The sequence below is a fragment of the Rhipicephalus microplus genome, chromosome 2 (genome assembly GCF_043290135.1).
Source record: "Rhipicephalus microplus isolate Deutch F79 chromosome 2, USDA_Rmic, whole genome shotgun sequence".
Classification (NCBI taxonomy): Eukaryota; Metazoa; Arthropoda; class Arachnida; order Ixodida; family Ixodidae; genus Rhipicephalus; species Rhipicephalus microplus.
In genome coordinates, this window is record NC_134701.1 from 80,850,861 (window position 1) to 80,861,128 (window position 10,268).

Consider the following 10,268-nt stretch of genomic DNA (forward strand, 5'->3'; position numbering starts at 1 on the left):
GAAGAATGGGAGCTATTCAAGCAGCGAATCAAAATAAAAGCAATAGAGAGATCTAGCGTTTTATCTTTTGAATCTAAGAAGAATGAGAAAGAGCTTAGACGAACACTTGAGAGACTAACAGCTCTTGAATGTGAAAAACCTGGAGTATATGGTGATGATTTGCGGAGTATTAAACAGAGGATAGAGGTATATGAGGAGGAACGCTATCGCGGAGCGCTAGTGCGAGCCAGAGCAGCATCAATGACTGTGGATGATCGCCCGACGAAGCGAGCGATTGGATTAGAGAAGAGTCATGCCAGACGAAATCACATAGATGCCATTGAAGTCAACGGTATTGAAGTTTCGGACAATGAGAGCATAGGACGAGCGTTTGGCAAACACTACGAAGGACTCTTCGCTGCCACGCCCATTGATTCAGAGGAATTTAAGCAGGAGTTCCTTAGCAGAATGCCGAAGTTGTCAGATAACACCAAATCAGCTTTAGAGCTATCTATAACGCCGACGGAAGTAGAAAGGGCTATAGATAAAATGAATCCTGGTAAATCTCCAGGGCCGGACGGGCTTAGTGCTTCGTTTTATAAGGAGTTCAAAAATGAATTATCCCAAGTACTTGCAGATGTCTTCAATCAAGTTTATAAACTTAATGTCCTCCCTAGGTCCTTTAGTGAAGCACATACAGTTTTGATACCTAAGACAGAACACTCGGAGAAGTTAAAATTAGTTTCTTCGTATAGACCAATATCACTAACTAATTGTGATTACAAAATTTTAATGAAAGTATTAGCACGGCGACTTCAAGGGGTAATCAAAGAATTAGTAGGGCCTCACCAAACTTGTGGGATTATAGGACGCTCCATTGTGACTAATATACACAAGATGCGCTGTGTGCTCGAGTGTAGCGATGCCAATCAAGTAGGGGTAGCCATTCTACAGATTGATCTCGAGAAAGCTTTTGATTGTGTTTCCCACAACCTTTTGCTTGCCATTCTTGACCATGTCAACGTTGGTTTTGTAATCAGAGATGGAGTATCTATGGCATACCGGAACTGCACAACCCGACTGGTAATCAATAAGACGCTAGGAGATACAATTAACATAAAGCGTTCTGTTCGTCAGGGCTGCCCGCTGAGCCCCCTACTTTTCAGTTTATATATAGAATCGTTGTGCTTAGCAATAGCTCAAAACAGTTGCATTCGTGGCTATAGATTACAAGAATCCGAAGTTAAAATTTTGGCATATGCCGACGATGTGGCTGTTTGTTGTATCGATCAAGATAGTGTTACCACTACCATCAGTGTGGTTAAAAGGTTCGGCAAGGCAACTGGCAGTCTAGTAAACTGGGGAAAGTGTCTGGGTTTCTGGCATGGAGAGTGGTCATCAAAACCAGACTATTTTGCCAATGTTAAATGGGTGACCACACCTGTCAAGTACTTAGGGGTGCCACTGGAATTTTATAAAGATAATGAGAACTACTGGCAAGAACAAGCGAAAGAAATCCGGACGAAAGCTAACAGATGCAACGGTAATCATCTGTCAGTGTTTGCTAGGGCGACTGTCTGTAATCTTTTCTTTGCCTCAAAACTTTGGTATGTGATGCAAGTATTGCATTGTTCAAGGGCAAACATACAGAAGTTCCATCGTATCTTCGCAGTGTTCGTGTGGGCTTCGAACTGGGAGAGATGCAGTCGAACTAATCTGTTTCGAAAAGTGAAACACGGAGGGCTTGGTTTAACGCATCTTTTCACACGCCAAGTCGTAAATTGGTTCTTTTTTTTTCGCTACACAAGGGACCCTTTCTTACGTACAGTGTGCCAAATGAGACTGACGCGGGCTTTACCTGGATATGTGGTTAGCACGCATGACATGACCGGTGCTGTGCGCGGGTATCTTAAAGAGGTTATTCTAAGTGTACGGTTTTTATCTGTTAGATTTTCCAATGAATATTTGTTTTCAGTGACTCGAAAGAAGTTGTACAAAGATGTATGCGATGTTGTTTTACCTGAACCGCTGTACCGTGCCATGTACGCTGGAGGTGAGGGGAAAGATGTGCTTAAAAGAGTGAAGAGAATGCAAGTGGCTCCTGGCGCGAAGTCTTTCTTTTTCAAGCTGCACACAGGTACACTATCAGTCAGGACATTTCAAGCAGACCGTGGTTTTTACTTACCTTGGGGGACAAATTGCCTTATCTGTAAAAAACCGGAAAATATTGACCATGTTTTCTTACATTGTTGGGAAGGAGTATATTTTTGGGATGTACTTCAAAGGACGTTACAGAAAGAATTACCTTTAAATTCATATGGTATAAGATTTCTGCCAATCGTGGACGAAGAGGGAATGCCTTTTGATTTGATTATGCTATGTGGACTTCACTGTTTATGGCGGGCCCGTATGGCGGGTTTCTATCGCGATCAGGATGCACGGCCTGCACGAATGTATTTCCGTGAATGTATGGCCAAGTATGTTGAACTGCAGAAAACTCAGGAGATTTTACCTGAGTGGTTGTCGAGGGTGGAGCCCTTGGCAGCACTTAGGGAATTTTAAGTTTCTGTCGGACTGTTACTGCTTGTTTTTGTTCTGCTTGTGGTTTGATGTATACGCCTGTAAACAGGCAATAAAGCAAAAAAAAAGCGTCGGTGGTTCAGTGGTAGAATACTCGCCTGCCACGCGGGTGGCCCGGGTTCGATTCCCGGCCGACGCAAGTTTATTTTATTTCTTTTTAGATACTTCAAACTTTTACAATATCTTGGCAGTGTAGAACATACATAGCTGCAACTGGACTTTCGCAGTAATCACGGTGCGTCGCTCAGACGTGTCTTCAGCTGGCGGTGAATTCGACGGAGAGAGAGAGACAAACATCTTTATTATGTAGGTAGAACAAAAAGCATGGGAGGGACCCCTAGTCCGGGGTCCCTAGGACGACTCCGGCGACGTGTCGAGCCCGTTGTATGATGGCTCGCAGAACCTCGGGAGGTCCGTCGCGGAGGGCGTCGTCCCACAGCTCTTTTTTGCGTAGCGGGCGGAGGAGGGGTGGTAATGGAGGGAAAAGGTTTGCCGTGCACTCGATAGTGACGTGGAAGATGGAGGGTGACCCGCCACAGCCCGGACAATTGTCGGCATAATAGTGTGGCCAGAATTTGTTCAGGGAGACAAGATTAGGAAAAGTGTCGGTTTGCAACTGGCGTAGTGCCACTGCTTCCTCTCTCGAGAAGGATGGTGGTGGCGCAAGGTGAGGGCAGCGAACGCTTCTATAATGACGGAGAATCTCTCCGTAACGCAGCAAGGGATCCCCCCACCCTGAACTGGTCATTTCACCACGCCGGGCCGCCCGGAGGGAAATATCGCGGGCTACTGCATGGTGCGCGTTCATTGCCCGGCAGCGAGGCATGACCAGGGGTCCACATTAAGTGGATGCGGGAAGGTGTGACTGAATCATTTTTCGGGATCTGTTTGAGAATTTGTTGTGCCGCTCTCGGAATGCCATGTCCTGATAGGAACGCCCGGCATGCCTGTTGCGAGTCCGTCAGTATATACACTTCCCCTGGGACACGAACGGCGTGTCGTATGGCGAGAGCAACGCCGAGAATTTCTCCGTACGTGACATTAGTGCCGCGCATTGCAGCAGAGTCCTTCAGGGATTCAGTGCCATCCAACACTACGGATGTATAGCCCTCTTGAGTGCGCGCCGTGTCTGTGTATAGAGCCTGAGATTCGGGGATGTTTTCGAGCATGCGGTTAAGGTATCGCACACGAGCTTTACGCCGTCCTTTGTCATGCACTGGGTGCATATTACGCGGCAAGGAATGAATATTCAGTACCTTACGTAGGGCGGATGATAAGGTCGTTGGGCAGGCTTCAGGTTCAAGTGGTGGGACAGAGTACCCTAACCGTGCAAGGAAATAGCGGCCAGTACGTGTAAGCAAGAGGCGCTGGCGGTGACTGACCCAATGCGCCTCTAGTAGTTCTCGTAGTGTGTTATGCGTTCCTAAATTAAGGAGACGGTATGTGGACGTATAGTGTGGTAGGCCATGGGCTAGCTTCGTCGCTTTACGAATGAGGGCATCAACGCGAAGTCGTTGCGCTTGGGTCAACCGCTGAAAGGGAAGATGGTATGTAAGACGGCTGATGATGCATGCCTCCACCAAGCGCAGCAGGTCCTCTTCTCGTAGACCCGAGCGCCTGTTAGAGACCCGCCTGATCATGGCCAGAATTTGCTCAGTTTGTCGGGATAAAAGGGAAACAGTATAGTTAGACCTGCCATCCGCCTGGACGTGTAGGCCGAGGATGCGAGCACGGCTGACCTGTGGTATGGGTATACCATCCACGTGTACAGTGATGGGCGGCATAGGTGAGGGGCTGCGGGAACGAATGATTATGAGCTCCGACTTTTGTGGAGCACAATTTAAGCCCCCTTTTCTCGCATACTCAGAGACAGTGTCGACTGCTTGCTGCAGTCGCTCTTGGATAGCACCGTCGCAACCGCGTGTACACCAGATAGTGATGTCGTCCGCACATATAGCGTGAGCGACATCGGGGATCTGATCGAGAAGCCGGGGGAGCCCTGCAAGCGCGATATTGAATAGGGTGGGGGAAAGAACAGAGCCCTGTGGTGTCCCACGCCCTACAAGGCGGATTGTACCTGATCGATGCGGCCCGATTCCGATGGTAGCTGTGCGATCTCGAAGAAATGCGCGGATATAGTTGTACATACGAGCCCCACAATGTGACTCTGCAACATTGCGAAGGATAAGTTCATGTGCAACATTATCGAACGCCTCTTTGAGATCTAAGGCGACAAGTGCTCTCGTTTGGGCGCGTGACGGTGGTCCTAAGACTTCCTCCCGTAATTGTAAAAGGACATCTTGGGCAGACAGATGAGCTCGATATCCGAATTGTGTGTTAGCAAAGAAAGAGTGTTCTTCCAGGAAAGGTTGCAGGCGCCGCAAGAGTACGCGCAAGAGCAGCGGAGTTCGGCGCCGTAGAATCGCACATAGCGAGGCACTTTCAATCCTTCAAAGGTGGCTAACGCAACGTTGGTCTGCCCCATCATTCGTGCTTGAAGAATCTGGGTTCCAGGTGTCAAAAGCTCGTCCACTAGCGTGGACGACGGAGAAAGTGTGTTTGAGAGAGGTTGTCCAGAGTATGCAGGCTGCTTGGAAATCGTAGACCCGTCACCGTTGTGACCGATCTGCGATCTGTCGGGAGGGCCGCAGCTGCCTCCACAGGCACGATGGGCGTACGGTTCGTCAGCATCTCACGCAGGAAGCGGACCTCTCCCCGAAGGGAGGAGATTATGCGAGCTTTTTGTTCTGCACTCCATGAATAATAATAATAATAATAATAATAATAATAATAATAATAATAATAATAATAATAATAATAATAATAATAATAATAATAATAATAATAATAATAATAATAATAATAATAATAATAATAATAATAATAATTTTATTGTAATACTAATAATTTTATTGTTATAATATTTGTTTGGCAACATATTATTATATTATTTATTTGGGACTTTATTTTGGTAACGTTGACTCAAAGTACCTATAGTAAGCAAAGAAACTCTTCGCAATGTATAACAACGGAAGGAGACCAGCTTAGCTTACACTGGCATTTAATGAGGTAAATCATTGGTGTTAGCAATGGCGAACGTGTATTATTTTTGAAAAGACAGTAGGCATATACGTAGCACTAGAAAAAAAGCCTCCAATGTATTGGTATGGTACAGAATATGTTCCTTGGTCAGACGTTACGCATTATAAATACCTGGTTCTTCTAGATAAAAATTCACCGTGCCAAGGTCAAAACACCTTGGCACGGTGATGGCAAATTGGCACCGCAGGTTGCCCTTTTGAAGACGCGTACTAAGATCACCCGCACCAGCATTACGCCTCTTTGCATATGTCCGCCCTGCATTAGAATATGCCGTAATTGTATAGGATGCTTCACTAAAACCGTCATAAAAAAACTCGGAAGCTTAGTAAGCAACAAGAATCTGTTACTAAGGAAAAAAATCTACAATACGTACGGCCAAGCTTCAACAAATAAGCCGATCTCGCAATGTGACTTACCTGCCATAACTCATCGAAATCGTGTATGGTATCTGAATTTCCTTTGTGAACTAATGAAAAGTCAGTACAAGATCGACACATGATAACTTTTGCGTATTCGTCCGGTTACGCTACCAAACGACAGACACTCACTAACTGTATCTCTATTGAGAGCACGTGTCAATTGTTTCAAGTATTTTTTTTCCTAAAAAGAGAATACCTAAGACAGATTGGCCGAAAAAAAATGGGACACGAAATTCACTATCGCCGTTAGAATCACACCTTCAGGACGATGCCTTCTAATGTGTGTCTTTTAATGTTGTACGTGTGTTTCTTTTTCTTTTTCTACCAGTACAGTTTGATTCTATGTTTGATTCGAGAATCATTAAAATGACGTCGCTAGCGTTTTGATTTTCTTGGTTGTTCAAAATTAGACTATGTAAAAGAGAAATTAAAGAAAAAAAATGCGTCGGCCGGGAATCGAACCCGGGCCACCCGCGTGGCAGGCGAGTATTCTACCACTGAACCACCGACGCCGTTGTCCAGCCCGTGAAGGATTGCCTCGGTCACTGCCCGTAGGCCGGCTAAATGTAGGTCACTGAGCCGGTGAGTGCACGATTACAAAGCAACACGGTAGCGAGAGACATTGACGCAACGAGGATCTCTTTTGTCCCGTACAGTGCAATGGGGCAGACTGTTTGAATAGAATCGAGCTTTCCTTTGCATTGCTTGGCTTCGCCTGAACAGAATTTGTAATGCATATTCATGCCTACGACGAACACCTGCGATCATTTCCTTGACGTGTAGCAGCTAAATAAGGCACGCAAGCTTTCAGCCGGATCTGTTAGGTGCCCTTTCGAATTATAATAATAATAATAATTATATTATTATTATTATTATTATTATTATTATTATTATTATTATTATTAATATTATTATTATTATTATTATTATTATTATTATTATTATTATTACTATTATTATTATTATTATTATTATTATTATTATTATTATTATTATTATTATTATTATTATTATTATTATTATTATTATTATTATTATTATTATTATGATAATGATGAAGAAAGCTATAACAAAATGAACAAGTGGACCAATTACCCACCACGGAATCTAGTGCACAGCTGAAAAATTTCGTGCCTCTTACACCTGCCACGAGCTAAAGGTATAGTCGCCGGCGTTCACCTTGCAGGCTTGAATAACCGCAATAGAAATTTCGTTCAGCGTTCGATGAAGTAATGCAATAGCAAAGCTGGAATTTCTTAACAATGCGTCACAATGCAGTTTCTGCTACAAAACATGTCACTATTATTTCTAGGCTGGCTGGCTAACGCAATGTCTTTCCAACAAGCGCTGGCCGGCTCAGTGACCTATATAAGGAACAGGATGTTCAGAGGAAAGAAACGCCATTTCCTTATAAGAACGCACGTGCACGTGCAAGCGTCGGTTTATCAATTTTCTCTCGGTCAGCTGTATGCAACGTGTTTCTGGCTGCTAAAATTATGTATCTTTTGCAAGTACTTAGTTGTACGCGTAAAAGCATTCACAAAGTCCACAGGATATTCGCCACGTTCATCTGGAGCTCTACGTGGGAGAGAACATCTAGAACGAACTTGTTTCGGCGAGTTAAACAAGGAGGGTTGTCTCTGTGCCATCTGTTTCTTAACCAAGTATTATCACGTTTCCTGCTCATTAGAGACCAGAGAGACTCTTTTTTACGTTCTTTATTTCAAACAACGCTGTTATACCACATGCCTGACTTCTTTGTATCTTCAGACAGGCGAGAACGACACACCTTGTCACCATTCTTGCGCGAAGTTGTGTTCTCATAACGTTTGTTAAGGGCGAGGTTTCGATAGATTACCTAACTAATGGGAAAAGAAAGCGCCTTATGAAAGACCTATTACAGAATGTTTTTCCGGTGCCCCTGTACCGTTCAAAGTATAAAAAATCTTATGGTCATGACGTACTATAGCGAGTGAAAAAACATGTGTATACCACCCAACGTGAAAACCTTCTTTTTTAAACTTCATACGGGAACCTTGCCAGTAAAAAAGTGGCTTGAAAAGAGAGGGATGTATGTACCATGGGGAAGCAGCTGTCTCCTGTGTAACAAACCTGAGACCATTGAACATGTGTTTATTGATTGTAAGAACGCTATTTTCTTTTGGGACATTTTACAGAGGACTTTAAAAAAAAAGACTTACCTCTTACTTCATATGGAATTCGTTTTTTGCCTTGTGATAGTTCTGTGCAAAATTTGGATGTTATATTTTTACTTGGTCTTCATTCGGTTTGGCGTAGTATGCTATCGTACAGACACTGTGATGTGACAGTTCTACCCGTTAATGAGTGTTTCGTGGAAGCTGGTATAAAAATGCGAGATGTGTATAAGACTACCGACTGTGTTGAAGAGGTAATATCTTTGTTTGACGCGTTATCACGCATGAAACACATGTGATGGTGATTGTCATATCAGCTTGAGCTGTAGTCAAGAACGCAATAAAGAAAAAAAAAACAATATCTTGCCAGAGTAGTGCATACATAGGTGCATAAAACAGAAAAACATAAAGAATAAACTAATCAATGAGTTAGCTTTCACAAGTGCTTTGAAGAATCAAGCAAAACCAATATGCTACCGACGTTATTCTAACGATTCCCGAATCAAACATAGAATCAATTTGCATGGGTAAAAAAAAAAGAAAAGAAACACACGTACAACACAACAAGGCCCACTTGAAAAGGCTTTGTGCTGAAGGTGTGATTGATTCAAATTGCGACAGTGAATTTTGTGTCACATTTTGATCGTACAATCTGTCCTAGGTATTATCGTTTTGCTTAAAGAATACTACTATCATTTTACAAGTGCCGTCAATGTAGATAGAGTAAGTGAGTGTCTCATTTGGTAGCGCAAGTGGACAAATACGCAAAAAAAGGAGTAACTGGCCGATCTTGTGCTGACTTTATATTAGTTCAATAAATTATTGTAGATGACATACGCCATTTCTATGAGTTATGGCAAGTAAGCCACTTTGCGAGATCGAGTAAATATTGAAGCTTGGCCGTACGTATTTTTGACAGAATCTGACGGAGAATCTCTTCTATCCCCTCATTTTGTCGTCTCTCGCTCTCGCTCACCACCTCACGTCTCTTCTTCTCTTCTCCTTCTTCGGCTTTCCTACATCTTTACTCCTATCCTTTTTATCCCTCCTCACCCCCATCCCTCGTGAGATACTGTGGCGGTGTCGCTCACTGAAGCAGACAATAACGGGGCTCACTTTTCTCTTCTTTTCTCTTTTTAAGAGTCACTTCTCTGACAGAGAATCTGACGCCGGTTCAGTGACCTAAATTTAGCCGGCGGACGGGCAGTGACCGAGGCAATCCTTTATGCGCTGGATATCGGCGTCGGTGGTTCAGTGGTAGAATACTCGCCTGCCACGCGGGTGGCCGGGTTCGATTCCCGGCCGACGCAAGTTTTTTTATTTCTTTTTAGATACTCCAAACTTTTACAATATCTTGGCAGTGTAGAACATACATAGCTGCATAAAACAGAATAATAAAAAGAAAAAAATGATCAGGGAGTCAGTTTGCACTTGTGATATAAAGAACCAAGCGAAATCAAAATTCAACTGACGTTATTCTAATTATTCGCGAATCAAAAATACAATCAATTTGGCACGTGTAATGGAAAGAAAAAGAAACACGCGTGCAACATCAAAGTCGGGCAAGGAAAGGTTTCGTGCTGAAGGTGTGATTCATATTGCGATAGGGAATTATGTGTCTTATTTTCATCGGGCAATCGGTCCAAGGCACTATCTCTTTAGGAAAAAAATTACTTCAAACAGTTGACACGGGCCGTCAATGGAGACACAGCTAGTGAATGTCTTTCGTAGGAAGCGTACCCAGACGAATACGCAAAAAGGTGGGACGTGTTGATTTTGTGGTGATTTTCATTATTCCAACAAAGACATTTAGATGACATGCAAGATTTTGATAGGTTATAGCAGGTCATCTACTTTGAGTTATCAAGTTGATGATTCAAGCTTGGCCATACCTATTACAGACAAAGCTGACAGCTCTTGTCTTTTTGCTTGTAAGCTTTCTGGTTTCCTTATGTCAGTTTTAGTGAAGGGTCCCGTATGCAGGGCGGACGAGTGTTTTATATGCAAAGAGGCATATTGGTGATGCGGATGA

The 10,268-nt window shown here is 43.5% G+C and overlaps 3 non-coding genes across 3 annotated transcripts; 2 read left to right on the plus strand and 1 right to left on the minus strand.

Annotated features, from left to right (window-relative positions):
- Positions 1-2,627: 2,627 nt before the first annotated feature.
- Positions 2,628-2,698, plus strand: TRNAG-GCC (transfer RNA glycine (anticodon GCC)). Its single transcript has one exon. It is a non-coding gene; the product is annotated as a tRNA-Gly (tRNA).
- Positions 2,699-6,521: 3,823 nt separating this feature from the next.
- TRNAG-GCC (transfer RNA glycine (anticodon GCC)) lies at positions 6,522-6,592 on the minus strand. Its single transcript has one exon. It is a non-coding gene; the product is annotated as a tRNA-Gly (tRNA).
- A 2,884-nt stretch (positions 6,593-9,476) lies between these two features.
- Positions 9,477-9,546, plus strand: TRNAG-GCC (transfer RNA glycine (anticodon GCC)). The gene has a single exon. It is a non-coding gene; the product is annotated as a tRNA-Gly (tRNA).
- Positions 9,547-10,268: the final 722 nt, after the last annotated feature.